Here is a 21982-nt window from a genome sequence, read left to right as displayed (position 1 = left end):
CTCTCTTGTCATATTTGTGAAAGAAACAATGTATTCGGGTCACTGAAATGGAGTGATCGTCTCAAGTAAGAGCCTTTTATTTGGAGGCCAGTTCGGTTCACTCAACCGTACTTCCTCTCCGGACTGGTACAGTAACCCTTTCCATACACAATTCTCGAGACGTTATTCCAAAGCTTGGAATAATTCTGCATTTGGCAGATAATCCTCCGCCTATAGCACTTAATAAAACCATTGAAATCTCTCTTCCATGGTTTGAGATAGTTGATCATATCAATAAGCGTTTTCATATACGTATTCTCGATGCCATGAATTCTGTTTTTATGTTATAAATAAACAATTATCATGTAGTGAATGCACATGGAAATTTATAGGCAAATTTAAAATTTTAGCATGAATGGCACCCTGAAAAAAACGCTTTATTTCACTAATGCACGTTGATCAAAAAATAATTGTAAAAGAATGGAGGTAAATATTAATCTGCATCTATGCATGTTAAATAAAATGATATTAATATAAAACATAATATTTCCCCTTTCAAATACTTAGTCATTTACAGTGTTTTTCGTATGACGGTCATCTTTGTGGAATCTAGTGTTTATTGATTCATGTTAATGGAGTAAATTCAATTTCTCGGATTTTGCCAATTTGTGGCATACTTTTCACTGTTGGTGTTACCGGGTGGATTATTTAAATTTAACCATGTAATTGTCGTATTTACCTGGCTACTGGTGTTGGGATACCGCGCCTAAGCCACAGTTACGGTTAATGTTTGTTAAATTACCTTCACGAATTCACTAATTTGAGTAGTGTCAATAATTGTTTCAGGAGTTTTTTTAGTAGGTAATTACATTTTTTAACGTACAGACATCACAAATTACTCTTGCATTCACCAATGAGTGTCTATTGGCTAAAGACCAAAAGATTATTTGCATCGTGTGTCTTGTACATTTTTTTGGAGACGGTATTTTTTCAATTCATACCTTTCAGTGTATTTCATAGTTCCTGGAGATAGTTGTGGGTGGAGATAGTTGTGGGTGGAGATAATTGTGGGTGGGTTGATATTGAACGTATCCTGCGGGCGCTTGGAATTATCATTGTTAGGTATTACGACTATGGCCTTGGCAATGAAATCGACCTGGTTGCAGGGGATAGGTAGGTAACCCTTAAGGGATAAGTGAACGGCCGGTTGCAGCAAGTGCAGGATAGGTTGTGGATAAGTCGCCTGAGAGCGACCCTTGGGGTGTAATGTTCAATTTAAAATTAGGGCTCGTGTATTTGTACTTATAACTAATTTTTGAGAAATATTTTTATTTCATTCACTAATTACGGTATAGTTTTCATTTCTAAAAATGCGCAAATTCGTTTTCACAGACTTAACCGTGTAGATACTTTTAATATTTTTTACGCAACTAGGCATTATTCTCGACTAAACCCGATGCCTAAATTGCATTACTCAACGTATTTTATTGCTCTTTTATTGCTTAGAAAGTAATAATTATTAAGGTTTAACATCACACCAACTTTTAGGCAAGTATTGTCTGACGGGAATAACTCATAATTTGGCTCTTGTTTAGCTACTTTCGCGTTTTTATATTTGAATTACCTCCATTATTTCTCAAATGGCCGCCAGTTATCATAGTTATTATTTTAGGAGCGAAGTAAAATCTGGCTTTTAATTGCAGACTGAGGAATATTAATGTCGACATTGTTTTATACTATTCGGAAGAATGTTATTACTAGATATTTCTCTCACATTACCGATTAAATAAAATGAAGGTTGTCCATGCATGACACACTAATTTAAAGTATCCCGAAATGGACATTATTTCCGCGCTTCATATGTTTTAGAATTGATTTAGCAAAGGAGAAATCCGAGTTTATGAAGAGCTAGATTTTTATTTTCACGATCAAAAGCTTCGTTCTAGACCAAATTGAGGGCTTTAGAATCCTCTTGTTATCCCATAAACGCATTTGTTTCAAACACTAGAGAATTATGCAATCCTGGGTATCGTTGGATTTTAAGTGTCAACCTCGCCGGCGGGTGGTTCTAGATATTGCTTGTTTACTGATTTTTTTCCGAAGAAGTGATAAAATGGAAGTAGTACTTAGATAACCTTTGCCACGATGAGCCGCGACTTTGGTTATATAGAATTGTGAACGCTAAGGATTTCTTTTGTTTATCGAGACGGGATTATCTCGATTTATTGCTGCCTCTATAGAAGGTCGGTAGAATTTTCACAGGAGCCAATCGCCTCATTCTTCTGAATCTGGTGTGAACGTGGACGTTTGCATGGCTAGGCCGTGAAAGAGTTTGATTGGAAAGACACCACCGCCCCGCCGAAATTAATAACAAAATAATGCCAGCGTTTTTCATTTTACATGGGCATATTCCTCTTCCTGAGATTATTGGCCAGGTTATAGTGATAATTAGTTAATGATTCATTCAAATACTTACGAGGAAATATTCTTCCTGCTCAAATGGTATATTTGTCAAATGTGAAAAATTGAAAATAATATCACTTCTGAAAATTGATAAATAGTGATAGTTTCATATTTCATCACTATATTTATTGTGTTTCATACGTATTTTTTTCAAATCAAAGCGAAGGAAGTTCTGATAAAATTCTTCTAAATACATATTATGACCCATAAAAGCTCGTATCAATGAAATTTAAGACGTGAAAGGTTGTCATTTAATGAAACTTTTTGGGATAACCCGCGTCTTATTGCTTAAAAGTCAACGTTTCTTCCACTATACCGGGGACCTCTTAAGGAATAATGCCCTGTTCTGAAGAGGTCCCCGACAGAGGGAAAGAAATGTTGATTTATAAGCCTCAAGACGGGGTTAACCCAAAAGTTTTATTAATCGACAGCAAATGGACTGCGAAAGTTTAAAAAACTCCACATGAAAGGTCGTTAAGGAAACGAGTTTTCATTTTGTTTTGCGGCAAAATTTTTGAATTATTGACTATCGTATTCCCCAAGGTAGTGTGTTACTCCTAAAGGGGATCGGGTTGGTGCGGTAGCTAGAGTGTTGGCTTCCCACTCCATGGGTTCGGGTTCAAATCCTGGCGATGACAGAGAATTTTCAGACTGTCCAATCCCTGCTTGAATGTTGTGTGGAGGATATTTCAAGCGCAACAATCCGTCCGTTGGATGGGACGTTAAGCTGTGGTCCCCTTGGTGCCTTTCGTTAAGAGCAGGCTAATGTCCACGCTGGGTTTCTCTCCACCCTTCCTTCCATACCCTTCTCTCAAAGCGCAAATGACCTCAGCTGTCGGTCGCCTCCTCCTTGAAGATTAACTTTAAAGAGAAAAATGTGGTGGATAGGAGATAGGAGTGCGATATTCAGAAAAGAAATTGAAGGGGGAGGGTTTAGGGTAGACTGTCCGATCGCTGCTTGAATGTTGTGTGGAGGACATTTCACTTGCAACACTCCATCCGTCTGATGGGACGTTAAGCCGTGGTCCCCTTGGTGCCTTTCATTTAGAGTAGCCTAATTCCTATGCAGGGTTACTCTCCACCCTTCCTTCCATACCCTTTCCGTCGGTCGCCTCCTTCAAATACCATACCATACCTTTTACTCCTAAATATGAGTGATAGCGTGTTAATCCTATTCGTTTTCCTCTTTGCAGAGCCCCAACGCGAGGCCTCCGCCGCCTCGGCCGGCGCCACAAATGAGGAGCAGTGCCCTACGCCTCCGCCACAGGGCCCTCCCGCAGAAGACCTTCCGTCCCGGCTGCAGTCGATCGTTCGCACCCTCCAGGCGTCCCCCCGGGCCTTCCGAAGGGCCATCGACGCCCGCCTGCGTCTCGGCGACGCCTCTTCCGTCGGCGGATCGTCCTCCTCTCCGGGCTCTCCGTCGCTGGGTCGCCGTCTCATCTCCCGCCTATTGCCCGCCTCAGTCGCCGCCACGCCGTCCTCGGTGGCCTCGAGTGGGGCCGAGGAGGAGAGTGGAGGGCCCTACTCATCCTCCTCCGCCTCCTCAGCGCCCACATCCTCGGGACCGCACCACCACGCCACCGCCAGAGATGGGTGAGTTCGGAGCGTTATATATATATATAAATTTTCAAGCGCGCGAAAACGCGACGGCTAAGTATGAATGCTGGGAAAAGCCCGTGTGACGTATTTCTGGTTCCAGCTGTCGCCGTGTGAGGTGACCTTGGAGCGAGGCTTTGAGCGCTGATACGATGCAGGGTGCTACCAGGTAGCAGAGTACCATGGTAGCTGGTAGCGCTTGGCTTAAATAAGGATTATTATTGCCCTATCAAGCGAAGGAAACTTTCTGACCTTAAGCAATTTTAATAAGTGATTATTAAGAGATGTTTCCCTGAGCTCTGTGCCTCATACGTGCATTGGTAATCTCAGACGATGTAAAACTCATATCCTCTCGTGTAGAAACTAGGTCCCTATGACGTCACGTAGAGTGGCATCGCATGGGCGCCAATCTGGCCTTTTTCAAATGAGGTTAAAATTGACCTTTAACATTCGCCTAAGTTGGGATTTCTAAAACCAAATAATTTGTATATTATGAATACACTAATGGTGGGTAACGAATCGCAATCAATGCCTTTCGTTTTCTTTGATGAAGGGTACTACCCTATTACTAGCGATGTTTTGTTCGAATAAGCATTTAATACGCATACAATAATATCTTAATAAGCATCAAATAGAGTAGAAATTGAAGCAAGAATCCAAGCTGCCAATGCAGCATCATATGCTTCAAAACCATTGTTAAGCTACAGAAACTTGTAGTCAAGCGCCGCGATTGGCCGTGAGTTCGCCCTGTTGCCGGATTTTCTGAACAACTCATGACTTGGAATGCTTTGCCTGCCGGAGATGGCGATACATCCAAGGCATATGGCAACAGGGCAAGCTCGCGGCCATCTGAGCGCTTGTTTAAAGTTTCTGTTTTGTTTAAAAATTGTGTGTTTTCGACCTAAAAATCATACGTAAATTTGGTTAATGCTGTCATCGGGTATCCGAGATTAAAATTTCGTGACTAAGCTTTTCTCCATCCCTTATGTCTTGGTATAATACTATCCGAAGAAGCATCAAATGGAGTTAAATTAAAGCAAGAATCCAAGCTGCCAGTGGGTCATTCCATTTCAGATCAACACAGAAAATTACAATTTCCAACCTGACCCTCTTCAATTTTCATGAAATTTGGTGTGTTCATTACACATGACTAGAGAATGAAAAATATCTTTAATTAATTATAATTAATTTATATCTTCTGATTCCATGGTCATCCCAACTTGAATTTTTACTATCTTGTAAAGAGTATCATGAAGAACCAAATATATTTTTTCATAAATTTTGGAGGTGACATGTTTTGAGATATTCGAGGTCAAAGTTCAAGGTCTCTGTCCTTAACTACGAGATTTCCTCTAAATATGGCAAAATTGAGTATCATTGCAAAGATTGTTTCCAGACCTTTCCAAAATTATCTGGTTCACCGTTCTATCATTATTATAACTGTCAACAGCCGTTTATGTCATGGGTGTTGGCCAAATTTTTCGCACATTTTTAGTACTTCAAGTGGCCATTACTCTTATGATACTTGTGATAAAATTCTGTAATTTGGTATTTTTCATTATCTTGTCATGTGTAATGAACACACCAAATTTCATGAAAATCGAAGAGGGTCAGGTTGGCAGCTGTGTTTATTTCAAATGGAATGACTCCAATACAGCATTATATGCTCTGAACGGTAACCTGAATGTGTCACATGCTGGCAGTGCCGAAAGTGCGAATGATCAATCTGTACCGGTGAGTCAGTCTCACCTCAACCAATCAGAAAGCAGAGGTACAAAGAGGTGACTTGTGCATATGTTCTGTTGTCGTCTGTATTGTTGTTCGTGTGAAGATGAATCTTAAAAACTAAAAAAAGTTGAGGAATTTGAACTCATGAAGAGACATTAAAGAAAATCTTCCTCTCTTTTATTTATTATCATTATTTTTTGTGTTGAGACAACTAATAGTATGACTGTACAAGTCACCAATTCCCCCTGTAGTTCCTTATGGCTGACAAAGCTGGATCACAAGAAAACAAGACTTGAATAAACTATTAGTTTGTAAGAGGCGGATGTGTAGAAAAATGTATGATCGAATTAAAAGGACCAATTAACAGGATCAGGACAATGGGATAATACCCGTGCCATTTACCACCCTCGTATATTGAGCTGAAGCTGAGCCGATGTTTAATAGGAAAGGTTTACGGTTTTTGAACCCCATATAATTAGGATAACTGGCATGTATAGATTAGTATCTATCTTCTCCTAAAGTGACTCACGGCATTGAAGTGACATTATAACTGATCTTTTAGCTTGTAATTTCTATCCAACGAGTAATATTTAGGCAGACAGGCTTATGTTTACGACTGAATGGGAAGCAATTTCCCGGGAAGACCTGGAGATTTTTCAATTCAATTCAGTGGACACCCCGAATTAATCAATAATTTTAAATATCCCTAATTTATAATTTGATACGAAAGTAAATTTTATGACATCAATCGGTGCATAAAAATTTGTTTTTAATAGATCAATCCTAAAAATTGGGAAATTTTTCTAAATTTCACCATCATTCTATCGTGTTGAGGGCCTTGAAAACGAGTATTTAAAAAAAATACCTCTCTTGAATGAAGAAATCTGCCGTGTATATTGAAACCTTTATTTTGTCGGAAGAGAAATGTACGGCTTTGCGCTAGTAGCTACGCAATTGTTTTGACGTCATTTTTTTAACATCGTTTTAGCCGGGGCGGATTAGAGACGGGCAGTCTAAAGCCATATGAAAGCAACGATGAATGAATCGACGTCAGGGGAAAGAAGGGAACAGTTTTTGCTGGCTATTGAATTTGCATTTTTTTCAACAAATGAAGACCTGGAAACAATATTGACGTAAGGAGACGCCAGAGTCTTTGGAAAATCATAGCATGAAGTTCGAATAGCTGAAGAACAGGATGATTGTTTGGTTTCGTTGGTGCTGAAAGTGGCAATAAATAAGGCAAATCCTGTATCACCAGGTGATTCACCCTACCCTGAACCAGCTTTAACATTGTTAATATCCCCGTGAAGTTTTGATATCTCTATACTCAGCGTGGAAAGTGGCGTCTGTTTGAACTAATTTAGGTGCCCGTTGGATGAATACACGTGTAATGGATGACTGAAGAACAGGCTCTTTCACTAACTTTTCTTTTAAATTTGTCAATTGCAATAGAGTTTGAAAAGTGATGAGACCCATGTTTTTCCACCTCTCGATCCGCCGCCTATTTCTCGAGTTATTCACGACTAAAATAATGACGTCCTCAGCCCTTTAGTTAAGTTGATGACGTCACAAACTCTTGCCGAGTGTGTCTCGTCCTCGCGTGGTTCATTGTCGTTGAAACTGTGGTAGTGACTCTTTCTTTTGATCTCAATGAATAGCTCACTCCGAAAGAGTGGAATGAGCCAAAAACTCCAATGACGTCACCAACTCGTGAAAAGTGGGCGGCAACTTTGCCACTTTCCTATTTGACACTCAGGAGCGAATGACTGAATGGGAAGGATGTATTTTTTACACGTTTTTCCTAACTTGCTTCGTCTGACTGTTTCATCAATGTAATCTTGTAATTGACCCCCTTCCCGTTGTCGGATGGGCTTGAAGTTTTGCGCCCTTGCTTGTTTCGTATGGGAGTACAATGTGCAGTAATCAGACGTATGGATTTTTTCCATTGTGATCCAATTGATTCACTTAATTTTCGTTGGGAAAAATTGTTTAAATCTTCTCAGCTTTCTCTAGTGGCATTATTTACATTTTTTTGGCAGAAATTTCTATAGCTGCTCTGGGTTTACATGATTCTCCATTGAAAAATTCGAAAAAAAAATTATAAATATACGCTTTTCCAAGAAGATATAAAATGCACTAAAAAGTAAAAAAAATAAGGAGAATTTACATCCCTCGGAGAATAAAGTGTGGGCGCTGATTGTGTTTAGAAATTAATATAACTTTCACTTACTGGCAGCGCCCTAGGCACTAATGTATGAACTCTACCCAATCACACCTCAATCAGTCAGATGGCAGAAATACAAAAAAAAGGCTTGCGCATATATACTGTTTGTATCTGAAGTGTTGCACCTATGATTTATTCTCCAAGTGATGACAATCTTATATTTTTAATTAGCGATTTTTTTTGGTAAAGCGTGTTTTTTATTGTATTATTTTATTTTTGTTTTAATGATTTTTTCTTCTATCTAACCAATTATTTTTGTCTATTTCGATATCTGGTGAACGAACCCATTCTACGCACATTCTGTTACATTCGTTCTGATAATACTGAGCGGTATTTTTGTTTTCCCAGTGGTCCCTCACCACCCGGGACATCGCGGCCGGGACCTCCCCGCGACCTGAGCCTCGACTCCCCGGCCGCACCCCAGTCTTCCTCCGGCTCCCCGACCCACCTTTTACCGGTCCCGGAGATCGTCTTGCAGGCACCGGAGGCCGGCTCTTCCGTCGGCGGCGGCGGTGGCGGCGATGATGAAGGCGGCGACGGCAAGGTGGGAGTGGCGCCCTCCCCGCCTCCCCGCCCCACCGGCTTCTCGGAGGCGGTTACGTCCTCGACGGCCTTATCCGCCTCCTCGCAAGCCAAGCTGTTGACCCTCGTGGTTTGCGGAGGAGGAGGCGGTGGTGGGGGCAGCGGGGGCAGTTCCACGGTGGTGGACGGGGGCGGAGGGGTCGGAGGCGACGGCGGGGAGGCTGGGGGTGGTCCGGAGATTAGCGTGGTGCCGGCCGCTCGCAAGTCGCCCGTCACCGTCCAGGAGTGGGTTGATTCGCTGCCTCAGAGCGCCCCGTCGCAGCACGGAGAGGAGGAGGCCAGCCGCCCAGAGGACCCGCTGCTTCTCTGCAGGTGAGTGAGTGAGTGAGTCAGTGGGGAAAGCCGCTCTACGGTGCCCGCCGAGGGAAAAGTCACCGTCCACTCGCCGCCGATATCTCCGCGGCCGTTATAGTGGCCGTGGACGGTGTTTGTCGACGGATTTGGGGTTGATGTGGAAGGCTGGGGGCTGGGGAGGGGCTCTCCTCTTCCGTGTATATTTGACAAGTGAACAAAAATACCATTTTTATCAAGTGTAAATTGGATACCGGATTGGATTGGTTACCCCTCTCTGCATTCGCCACTTGTGAAAGGTATCATCAAAATTTATTTAACACGCAAAGTGGATTCGCAAGTCGAGTTTCACATCAGGTGCAAGTAAATGTAACCATGCAAGAACGCAGATGTAAATACGAATTCTAGGAGTCGCGCAATGCGGTGTTTTGCTCCGATATCGCCGCGGCCGGTGTGGTGGCCGTTGCGCTGTAGTCGACGAATTGAATACCTAAAGGGGGCATTATTCTCATTCAGTGCACACACTTCCAGTAGGGAAATCATCAACCGTCACTACTTCCGCGATATCGTGCAGCGAATATCCATCTTATTTAGTACTTGAATACGACACAGGAGTACATCATCTGAGGTGAAATCGTTACGCTGGAGCGGGCTTCACCGGGGACACTAGCGCAAACACAAAGCTCCCCTTAGTTCACTGAGTTGGACATCAGGTGCAACACCATGTAATCGCGCAAGAACGCAGGTATAAATACGAATACTTGGAGTCGCTGAATGCGGTATTTTACGCCCATTCCTCCGCGACCTTTGTGCTGTTACCGGCGGTGTTTATCGACGGATTTGTGCCTGATGTAGTGGAAGGTATCCACAAAATTTGTGCAAAACACAGCATTTCGACGCGCCGAGTTTAACATTAGGTGTAAGACAATGTAATCACACAAGAACGCCGATGTAAATACGAAATCTAGGAGTCGAGTAAAGCGGTGTGTGCTCTTTGTCACGTTGCCAAACTGGCTGGATCTTAAGCGCAAGATAGCGCGGCGTTCGTTTATGTGCGAATGGTAGATTTCCATTACGTGTGTGTATCTACGATGATTTTCGATGTGACTTGGTGAAATGGTTTCGAGGAAGTTCGGAGGATTCTGGATTTGATGTTAGCAAACGTAGCATCACCATTACTAATTAAGCAAAAACTCTTTTACCTATTCCACAAAAAAAAACTTTAATTTGAACAGAGGTTTCGCTTACTGTAGACCTGACGATGCTGTAACAAGCAAACCCCGGCCAAGGGTACCGCGGCTTCAACGTCCCATCCGGCGGACGATGTGCCCTCCTCAAGGCACTCAGTCAAGGATCTGGCGGCCTCTGAATAATCTCTGCCACCGCTCATGAGCCTTATCGGCAATTTGTAGGGGTCTATGCACGTTTTTGCTGCTCTTGTTGTATTAAAAAAAACTTCTACCATATTTTGTGTAAAGTTACCAACTGGATTCTCTTTCTGGAACAGAAAAGCTAAGGATTCGACTTTGGCAGTTCCCGTCACCTCGATTGTAACGCGAGAGATCCTTCCATACCTATTCTAAACCTGGGACATCGTCGTGTTCATCACGGCGGTTCCTCTTCCCTCTTATCCTTCCCGAAATATAAATCTAGATCCTCCTTCAAACGTGTAGATCCTCCCAGGATATACATCTGTGGACGCACTCTAAAAAGTGAAATTAAATAACATTTTTTTAGAAAGAGTGCTTATCTAAAAACATTATAAAATGCACTTAAAAGTTAAAAAAATAAGCATTTCATCTCTAGGAGAATGAAACTAGAGTTCTGATTAGGGTTTATTAGAAGTGAGTGTAGACGAGCCTAGAAGAGTGAAGGTAAGAAAGAATTGGCTCCCACTCTTTATTATCCGGGTGAGGAAAAGCTTATTTTTTTTTACTTTTCAGTGAATTTTACACTTTTTAGAAAAGCATGTTTTTGTAATTAGTTATTTGATTTTTATTATTATTTTTTACTAATAAATAGTTGTGAATTATAAAAAATATCAAAATTTTGGTATGGATTTGACTTGAACTCGTTGCCTCCGACCACTTTCTGTGACGTAACGATACCTCCACTGCACAAACTCTCAACAATCGCTCACCGGGTCAAATCCACTCATCTAGGAACCTAACAATAGGAGTACGCTCAGCTGGCAGTTGCCGGAGTGCAAACACTCTCCTCCGATACTAGTAGAATTGGAGGTGAGCGTTTGTGCTCCGGCTACTGCCAGCTGAACGCATACGTATTACGTAATAATACGTATACGAACGTATTGTTAGGTTCCTTGATGAGTGAATTTGATCTGGTGGGCGATTGTTGAGCGTTTGTGCAGTGGAGGTATAGCTAAGTTCTTGAGGAAATGAACACCATCTATTGCCAAAACTTAAGAATATTTTTCCATATGGAAATTTTTGTAGATTAATTACCAAATTATTAGAAATACCGTAATGGATCAAAATTCCAAATGTCTGATAGTTTAATATTGTATTGTAAGCAGAAGTAAGCAGTTGTGCAAATTTTTGAACCGATCCGACAATGAGGAGTGGGGTTCAATCACAAGATTCTATCGAAGAAACAGAAAAACGGACGGACGAAGGAAGTTAAGAAGAAGCAGCGTATAAAAAGTCCGTTTTTTGGTAGATCCTGTGTCTGAAGAGCAACCCGCGAAGTCGGAATACTTTATGGTTTCCGTCGTCCTCATTGGTGCTGCGAGCGAGCCCCGGGAGGGCGTGTTGATTTCTCCTCCGCCCCGAGATAGTGTGCTGTTTTCACCGCGGATGGCGGTGGTCGTGTCGGTGCTGTGTCGCGTTTTAATCGGTGTCACGCTGCGCACGGGAAATACCAGTGCTTGGATGACTGCGGTCGCCTATCCACTTGCGTTCGTTGCGGCTAAGTCCCAGTGATCCCTACACCTCACCTGTGATATATATGTAGTTATAATATCGACGCCATGTACCATACGGATATCTCCTCGAGATTGTGCATCGTATCCAGATAGTGTTGTGACAGTGACCACATTAAAGAAGATCTATGGAAACGGATTATTTCCATTGTTGGATTTCGGGGCAGATCTTCTGTTGGTGACTAAGAGGACAGATGTCCGGGTGTCTCTGTTTCCGGCCTCGAAAGCGTTGTTCCTCGCTACGGTGAATACCTACTCTTGTTTTAAGTTTTACTCGTTACTACTCTTGTTCAGAAAAATCCTTCATTCTCCCTCACTTATGGGCCAAACTTCTCTCTGTTCACCCAGTGCAACCTGGAAGTTGAGGTGGATTGGTGTGGGTAAAGCTCACCGTGGAGAAAGCCAGAGTATCTCGTATAATCAGTGGCCAAGCCTTACTCGGTTCACACAATCACTCTGTGAGCGCTACAATCTAAAATTCGCGTTGCATAATGGGCGTAGAGCTCACCTCACTATAGACTTGCGTATTCCGTACGTTCAGGGTAAGGTGGAAGGTTCATTTTCACATCGCACTTAGCGAAGATTTTTGTTTTGAGGCTTACAGTGCTTCCCCCAGATTTCACCCTGGGACTTTTCAATCAGGAACCAAATGTGCAGGCTTATGGAGATTAAATAAAAGATTTTCGTGTGTAGTTTGTTGTCGACACGAGCATATGTGCTTAAATGGAAACTTCGATCGCCTCTGTACCCATTCGTCGTACGAAACACCGTCTGTAACTATGTACCCAGATTCGTTACCTACCAGTTTCTTACTGGTGTTTCTACTGTTTAAAGTGGATTTGTATCACCATGTTTCAATCTTTCGGCGTAGTAAAGTCTGGGTGTATAAGCATCCAGCTTCGAAAGCGAATTTCTAATCTGTGAAATTTCATTCATCTCTGCTCCGTGTTACGTATATTGAAAATGCTGAGGGAGGCTGATGGACCCCGAAATCATATCTGCCTGGCTCCATGTAACATTCAAGTTGGGAGCATTCGAATTTGTTTCGTTGTGTCCTTGTAGCTTTACGTGTTTGTGTGGAAGGATAAAACTTTCATTAACCTTATTCACATATCGTGTTCGAACAAAAGTAATACGTTGTGGGCCTAGTTTAATATTCCATCGTTTAATTTTTGTGGTAGGTGGTCTCTTCGGAAATATAATCGCAATTTGAAGTGTTGAACTTTCGTGTTCGTGTTGAGAATTAAAGTGGTGGAATCGGTAGTTTCGCATGGGGCCTGTGAAGTAAATTATTTGGTAAAATGGAAGTCAATTTCTACGTAATACTTTATTTTGCACTGTCGATTTAACAGAGGGAGGAATTGCAGTTTACCGATGCGTGAAAAATCTTTTGCATTGGCTAGAATTGCCATCTGGTTTTCATGTGGCGAGTTAATAATTTTCTCTCGCTTCTCCCGTGGCGCCGGTCGTGTGGAGTCACGTCGTCGTCACAATGAAAGCGAACTCGACTTTCGTTTCTTAGCAGCCGCCCTTTCCCATTCCAACCTCGCCGGAAACGGGTAAGTTTTGAGTGCCAGTTCCAGGATTATATACATAAACATACATGCGTGAGAATGCCGTGCTTGGGTTTCGCGTTGGGGAAATGACGACGCGTGGTGGTAGCCACGTTCGATTATTGTTTTCTTGAAAGTGGAGCATAGCGACGGGGTCATCGAAAGTGAGATCATTCAAGAGTGAAGTCCTGATTTCCTACCTTAAGAGGACGCACCACTCCCTATCGGCTGGTTGTTTTTTTTGTGAAGAATCTACGGAGGATTCCTTTCCATTATTAGCCTGTATCTCAAATCTTAAAATATAACGTCAATTTCTGCTCAGATGAAATATTTCTGAACCGACTGTACCAATGATCGTTTGTCTGTTTTGATCTCAAATTTTAAACACTCAATATCGTGGGATTTTGATGAAATTTGGCACGTGGATAAAAAACGGTTGTAAGATTTGTTTGACTTGAATTTTTTTTTTATAATTTTGACCTTTAGACGTCATAATTTGTTCCCGAACGCAAGATTTGATTTCGCCTTTTGAGGTTTCTACGTTAAAAATTTGGAGACACTAAAAGGTTCAATTTTCTTGGTGAAAATGTGATTTCGTCGGTTTATGGACGAGGAAAAAACAAAAGAATTACTTTTATTATCACGAAATCCAACCTTGACCCTTGGTGGGTAATATGGGTGATCGCCGCCATGGTCAAAGGTGTGACAAAAGAGAAGTTTGTCTACCAAGGTGTCGAACCTTAGGTTTTCAAGGGTGGCCGAGTCAATGCGCAATCCACGTCATGCGGGAGTCAAAAATCGCTGAGGCTTCTTCCGCATTATCTGAGGCTTCATCGCTGAGGCTTATTCCACAACTATCATACCTGAAGTTAAGGTTTTAAAGTTGTCAAAGTACACATATTCCTCTTGTCAACCAGTTGACCTCCACGTTTTAAGATAGCAAAGCGTCACGAATTGAGGCAAAATTTGCCCGTTGGAGCTAGAAGATTGCGCTTTTTTGAAAGTTATCTGCCATTATTGAATAGGGCTCATATAAATGCCTGGATTGAAAGCTTTGTTGCTGCGGGCTTAAATCGTTTCATTTTAAGTTCATTACATAACTTTGGCCGTGGTGCGCTTAAGTTTTTCATCATACGCTAAGGTATGAATGGATTTTTGCAGTAATTTCAAGACATATTTCATATTTAGCGTGTACATGAAGGAGAAATCGCCTTCAAATTAAAAGTTTCCTGCGCAAATTCATTCATTTTGGCACAAAAATGTAGCATCACTGAGGAATTCATACATTGGTCCTTTATCGTTTACTGTAAACAGAATACATTGTTTCCTTTATGAATTATGAACTGCATTACTGAAAACACTCGCGAATATTTCGATATTTATCGCTGATGCTTGCGCGGCGTTATCAGCATAACTTCGAACATGTATCAGTGAATCTACTACTTTGCATTTATATAAGGTATAAGTGCAGTTTTGTATAGAGTTTCAACGAATAAATTGATGGTCAATCGCAATATTAAACTTCGATCGTAAAGCTTTCCACCGAAGTAGTTTGCTCCTTGAGAAAAGATGCTAAACCAGTCCCATTCATACACGCAAACCATACTTTTGTCACGACTTGTTTTAGGTTAGTCGCGTACTGCTTCATTGAAAGTGTGCTTAAACTCACAAATAGGCATTTTTTGTTAGATTTAAAGCGTTTTCTTTAGAAGCCCAGCGTTCTTTTCGCGTGAGAATTTGTGTTTAGACACGGTAATGTAATCTAAAGCGCTACTTCGTGCCGATGGTCGAGTAGCCTGGCCCCAGGCGTTGGAGTGATGCAATTGGCGACTAATCTGTTGGATGTTGGCCTTAGTCCTTGGAGGAAGTGATGTATATTCCGTGTTCACGGACGGTGAAACAAGATTGCTTCATTTCGTCGACACTTTTTTTTCTATTCCAGCTGTCGCATTAGCGTCGTGAACAAAGTTTTGTTTGTCGATTTAAAAACCTTCGTTATTGATTGGGGAATCCAGGATCTTTGTTAACTGATTCGTCGAAATGAATGGCAAAATTAGATTGACGCCCAGTTATGAATGGCTGGTAACAATACTTTACGAATTAGCGAATAAATTATGTATTAATATTTTGCTCGAATTCACTATTTAATCTGCAACAATATCTTGTTCAGGTCATGCGTCATGTAACGAGACTTTTGTGATGGATTTTTTTTTCAACCTATTCCTTTCCTCATTTTAAAGTGAACTCATTGCTACATATATGTATTGGATCCCACGGTCTGGAAGTTGTGGACGCAAAGTTCGACTTTTTCCTTTCGGTTTCCCCAAAAAAAACTCGATAGTGTGCTTTCTAATATTTTATACTGTTCATGAAATTCATAAATATATTACATACGCTGCGTAGTATTTTCATGCAAAGGAAGAGCGCGATTCGCAGCTACTACTTTACAAGCTTTACGATCCAAGCCGAGGTTGTGATCTCTGAATCTGAATTGCAGCAACCAGTAGAATTTGTTGTTAAGAGGTTAAAAAACACTGTAATTATTCACGTTTAAAGTTTATTCACCTTCATCGGTTTCACCCGGTTAGCTTGCCCTTTTAATAAATGTTTCAGCTTATTAATATTAAGTTTTTAAAATCTCCGATCTCCCAGTAAACTCCATAGATACCTTTTACTGTTTCATATTTTCCCGGGTGGTTGTTAGGTTTTTTATACCTCAAGGGCGATGATCAATTAATGCCTAGGGGAATTTTATTTCCATGCGACTAACTGACCGCCTCGTATTCGCTGTAGGTCACATGTTTATTCAGTTAAAGGGCATCTAGACGAGTAAAAAAAAGACTAGATCTTCGAGGTTAGTCCTTCAGCCTTACCGTTTGTTAGGATCTTGATTGCCTTGGCTTAGCTGCACATTAGCTCTGTAGCACCGATTCAAAATCTTTGGAAAATGTAACGCTAATAGCAAGGAGTAGTGAATGTAACGCGGTGTTGGTAAATTAGGTCAGGAGGCTTTAATATTGCAACCTTTTTCTCCTCAATAAATACTTGCTATTATTTTTTCATTTCGTCGTTTTTAATCGGCAAATATTATTAGTTATTTGTGTGAGCTTGTCTGAATCTCATCCTATTTGAATGATCATTATAGCTAGTTCTGTATCAATGTATTTCATGAGTAATGATTGAAAGTCAAATGATTATCATGTTCAACGTAGGTTACCCTTAATGTAGTAGTTCTACTGTGAAAGGTAAATTCCGGAACAGAGATGCACGTTTCTTGTGTGTACATTAGAATAATTGTGTAATAAAACTAATTTTTGCTTCCCCGCTGTTCAAAAGCGGATTTACAGAATCTTTCCATGCATTATTCTACATTAGGGTGGATAATAAAATAAATGTATGAATAACTTGAATTGTATTATGTGAGTATCGTCTTGAATAGAATTATTGTTAGAAGTATTAACTGCTGGAAATAGTCCTATATTCGGCCACTTGTCTCCATAGTTCATTTGCTTTGTCCAGGATTTGATTAAATGTCACAACTATCGAGTATTTATTAAGAATCAAACACCCAGCCTCATGTACTGATTTTGGATAATCCTCGCTCGAAATTTCTTAGATATGGTTGAATTTCAAAAAAATATTTCAGGTGATTATGTAAATATCTACAAATACAGAACTGTCTGAAATTTTTCCTATGGATATCGGCGCTTTTGATCTGCTGTCTCGTTGAATTATTTTGCGTTATTATTTTGCGTAAATCTTTATCTTATGAGGATTAATGCTAATAGCTATTTATTTACACCGAAAATTTTCATGTTCCCCAACTCTCTCGTTGAAAATCCACAATAAGTCGTGTTGTTATAAATGAAATGTGTGTATGAAGCACATGAATATATGTATGCTTTTGTCGCGAAAAGTCTAAATCCGGGATCGTAAAAACGTAATGAGATGAATAGTTTAGTGTGCCTCTTCTCCAGTAGATACTAAGCACTACGCAGGTTGCTAACACCAACGGGAATTTCACCGTCTCTTCCAATTTGCGTACGGGGATGTTACATAAAATAGCCTTAAAAAGGGAGGGAAGGGCACTCTCTCATTTCCCGTTTCTCTTCGAGCCTCTACTCGAATCGGATGAAGTGGGGACGAAAATAAACTCGATTTGGTTCTGCGGCGGAACGTGTATGCATAAGGAGGGGAGTTCGCCATGGCTAATGCTCGCTTGGAGAGTGTTCGCGTTCCTTGGAGGTCTTCAAAAGCGGTAAAGGGGTCTTAACCTCTGTTTTTACTATTTTTATCTCCTCCACGGGACTTTTCATTTTACCTCTCGGTAGTGTGTACACGTGTGCGTGGGCGATATATCGAAGTATCGGATAATATCGTGATATAATGTATCCTTACTCCTTGGTAGTGTGTACACGTGTGCTTGGGCGATATATCGAAGTATCGGATAATATCGCGATATTTAAATGTATCCATACTCCTTGGTAGTGTGTACACGTGTGCTTGGGCGATATATCGAAGTATCGGAGAATATCGCGATATATTCAAATGAATCCTTACCCCTTGGTAGTGTAAGCGGTAAAGGGGTCTTAACCTCACTTTTTACTACCTATTTTTATCTCCTCCGCGAGCCTTTTCATTTTACTTCTCGGTAGTGTGTACACGGGTTCGTGGGCGATATACCGAAGTATCGGATAATATCGCGATATAATGTATCCTTACTCCTTGGTAGTGTGTACACGTGTGCGTGGGAGATACATCGAAGTATCGGATAATATCGCGATATTTAAATGTATCCATACTCCTTGGTAGTGTGTACACGTGTGCTTGGGCGATATATTGAAGTATCGGATAATATCGCGATATATTCAAATGAATCCTTACCCCTTGGTAGTGTGTATACGTGTGCGTGGGAGATATTTATTTTTATTTATTTCAAAAGATTATATATCGAAGTATCGGATAATATCACGATATTTAAATGTATCCTTACTCCTTGGTAGCGTGTAGGTACACGTGTGCTTGGGCGATATATCGAAGTATTGGGTAATATCACGATATTTAAATGTATCTTGAATCCGATGTTGAGTTTTCAGCATTGAAGATAAGTGGTTGACCGTAAAACATCGTGATAAATATCGCCCGTTCGGAAAAAAATCAAAATATCGCGCCCTTTTAAATAAATATCAAAACTTCGGAAATACGATGATAAGTTTTGACCATTGAAGGTAAATTGGATGAGTCTAAAACATCGTGATACATATATCAACAATCATCATATCAAGAAAACAGGGTTCCCACTCAACCGTGAAAACCTTAAAACCGTGAATAAGCCGTGAATTTCGTCAACCGTGAAAAAACCTGGACATAGCCGTGAAATTCATCATGAAACGTTAAAAACGTCTCAAACTTGATTTTAGATCTACGATTGACGGATCAAAAGAAAAATAGGTCAGTCACTCGCAGATACTGTACACGAATTTATCTGCACATGTATATTCGAAGCGCAAATATTGGTCCGTGTGTCATGCCGACACAGACCTTAAGGCTGTGATTGGACGACCTTTAACCAAAGTGATCATTAACCCTGGCGAGAAATCAGACACATCTTCACTTCCCTGTCACCCTCCATTTTCCCACTCACAACCTTTAGCCGGCCCTAAATTTTGCTAACGATAGGAGACGTCATAAGAGCACTTTCATTGCTTCGTTTTGCATTCCCGGCGTTTATCGCGTTTGCTAAATTTTTAGATAACGTGCGGCCAGTGATTTTTAAGAGATTAATATTTCTTCCTAAAATGGCTTATCAAACAGACCGTGAATTTGACAACATTTAGACCGTGAAAACCTGGAAAAAAACTTGAATTTTATAATTTAGTTAAAGTGGGAACCCTGAGATATCAAAGAATAAAAATATCACGTTCTATAAAATAAATATCACGATAAATTTGAAAATAAAATATCGTGATTTATATTAGGTACAATAAAAAATTGGCGCCCGATAAAATGTCGCAATATAGCATCCGATGAATGTCTAATATCACGATATGTAATTTTATGCATGGTGATACATACTTTGATCTAGAAACGATATTTATCGTGCGAAACATCACCGTATTTTATCGTGACATTTTTATCGGGCCCGATAAGACTATGATTGTGGTCCCGAAATTGACTGTCGTAATCCTCTGTTATCGATGTTAAAAAAATCGTCGTTTTCCGATGTTGAGTTTTCATTGTTGGCAAGGCTTTCGTTGCCCGCATGGTGGCGAGGGGAGGAAATTGTAATGAGGAGGGAAAAGTGAGCCTTGCGTGTCGTAACACCCACGTTTCGTGTGCGTGCGCGCGTGATTGAAATTCCGGTACACCGACGGCCTTTTACTCTCCTGGGGCCCGTGCACGTCCGTATGTGAAAGGTGGTTCACCCACCGCCGTGTTGGTGCGAGCGAAAGAGTGGGTGATTACATATGCTGATATTGGCCGAGATGTAACAGCAAGGTTTCATGCACCGTCTTCTGTATATTCTTGCATAGCGGAGTGACTATCTTGAACTATTGTACCTTCATGGTACGCGCTAATTTTAGGTTTCTGAAGAACTTCGACTACCTACCTAAATGGATATCTCAATACGTTTCCCTCGATGCTGTATACTCTGGTCCCAAGAAATTCGATTTCCTACCTAAATAGATACATCCATACATGCCTTCCTTCAACGCTTTAGTGTCTAGTCCTATCTTCTGCTCCAGTTTTAGACATCACTCTGTTGCTATTCACGCACTGTTGTTATTTATGTTTGAAACTCGTCATCTCCGTGTTTGAATACTTCTTTTTCAGCGTGGGAAACATTTCACAACATTTAATATTTATTGTCACAAACATATATTTATATGCTCCCAGATGAAGTCTCATTTAGTTCCTTAGAGACGATGCAAGCCGACATAAAAGTCTGTTGACCATGATTTTTACCCATATTATTAAGTTGAAAGCACCTCATGAAACCTCTTTTATTTTCGGTGTGATGTCGGTACGAAAATTCGAAACGCATCTAGCCTTGGATTGGTAGTCAATCCCGTATAATTTGCTTTTTTTGATAATTGTGGCAGCAATTTAAAAATTCACTTGATGAAGTGAACTTTTTAAAATTCCTATCGTTATTAAATATACAAATTAGTCTCTTCCAAAGAATACTTTAGGTACGTACTGAACAAAAAATGGTAATGAGGGATCTACCCTTGAGGCAGAAGAAATAGAGTCATTGATTGATAGGAGGCTGTGATTTATCAGGTGACTACGAATGATACTAGGTCATTGACAACATATGTCATTATTTTTTTACTTGGGACGAATCCGATTGAATGCGAATAAATACAAACATACCTAATCTCTAAGGATCAATCTCTGAGAAGCCCTACAACTCTATGCGCCTGATAAACCACTTAGGTTTTGATGTTTCCCCCCAGAAACCAAAGTGGTAATGACTGCCTACAATTAACTCCACATTTGTTGGAAAATTTTAAGTCCGAGTTGGATATTTTCTGTTCCACCCCATACATACGTATGTTTACAACCATAAATATAGGTCAAAAAATGTTTTGGTGCTTAAGCGTGTTTTTTTTCCCTTTGGATTCTGCATTTGGGGTCTAACCTCAATCTTTATGTGATTACTTACCTATCATACGTAATTTATGGCATTGAGATAAATATTTAGAACGTTGCAGCCGTTTGAAATATCTTGAAACATATTAGGGTCATAATAAAACTACCTACACCATTCACCGGAATTCAAAAACAAATATCTCACCCTCTAAAAGCAGTAAGAGCATTTTGAGTCGTTCGCTTGGCCATTTTATTTGTGTAGTCGTCTAGCGTAGTAAAATCGTATATGGCTGTTTGCGAAAGTCCTAAATCACTATTTTATTTTCTTAATTTTCATCCCGATAGATTTCACATCGCAAAAGTTTCTAATTACCTATCATACGTAATTTATGGCATTATTTGCTAATTTATTAATTTAATTATTTACTAATCGTATACGAAAGTTTTACGCAAAAGTTATTATTATTGGGTTGATACTTTTGGAGACTCGTTATTGACATAAAAGTTTCCCCTTGCCAACTGCTTCTATACGATTAGGGTAAAAAATTAGCGGTGAAATTTAAAACTGTTCTTTGATTCATTGAATGGCAGATATTAAGTTACGCAAGCAAATGACGTTCACAATATCAGAAGAGATGATCAGTTAACTTAGTGAGTATGTTTACATTAATACTACAGTTTTGTAGTAAAGGCTTGCTTGCCTTGAGACATCTTTTTATTTACAAGGTTTTACGTCGATTTTTCATGAGAAGTGGAAATATTAAATAAATTATTATACAACCGTCCATCCTTCAACCTACGAAGACCACGCATTACTTTACCAAGGCCTAATCTTACGTTGTGTAAACGTTGTTTCTTGTTTATAGGCCCAAAAGTGTACAACTTATTACTTGATTCATGTCTGAAAGCAGAAAATAATATCGTAATAATGTTTCAATATTATTACAAGTTAAAATCGGGTCATTCATTTTGGGACTCACTGTACTCTTCTATCCTTCTTCGCACTCGTATTTAATCATAAATCGGGTC

At 40.3% G+C, this 21982-nt stretch overlaps 1 protein-coding gene across 1 annotated transcript in view; it reads left to right on the top strand.

Annotated features, from left to right (window-relative positions):
- LOC124164103 overlaps positions 1–21982 on the top strand; it is a 408402-nt gene that overhangs the window by 39036 nt on the left and 347384 nt on the right. The window contains exons 2-3 of the mRNA XM_046541275.1: positions 3636–4035; positions 8339–8884. The gene's annotated coding sequence lies outside the window, so the exon portion shown is untranslated. The remainder of the gene's footprint in view (positions 1–3635; positions 4036–8338; positions 8885–21982) is intronic.

This window comes from Ischnura elegans, chromosome 8 (assembly GCF_921293095.1).
Source record: "Ischnura elegans chromosome 8, ioIscEleg1.1, whole genome shotgun sequence".
NCBI lineage: Eukaryota > Metazoa > Arthropoda > Insecta > Odonata > Coenagrionidae > Ischnura > Ischnura elegans.
Note: the sequence above shows the minus strand (reverse complement) of the source record. Positions and strands in the feature narration are given on the sequence as shown.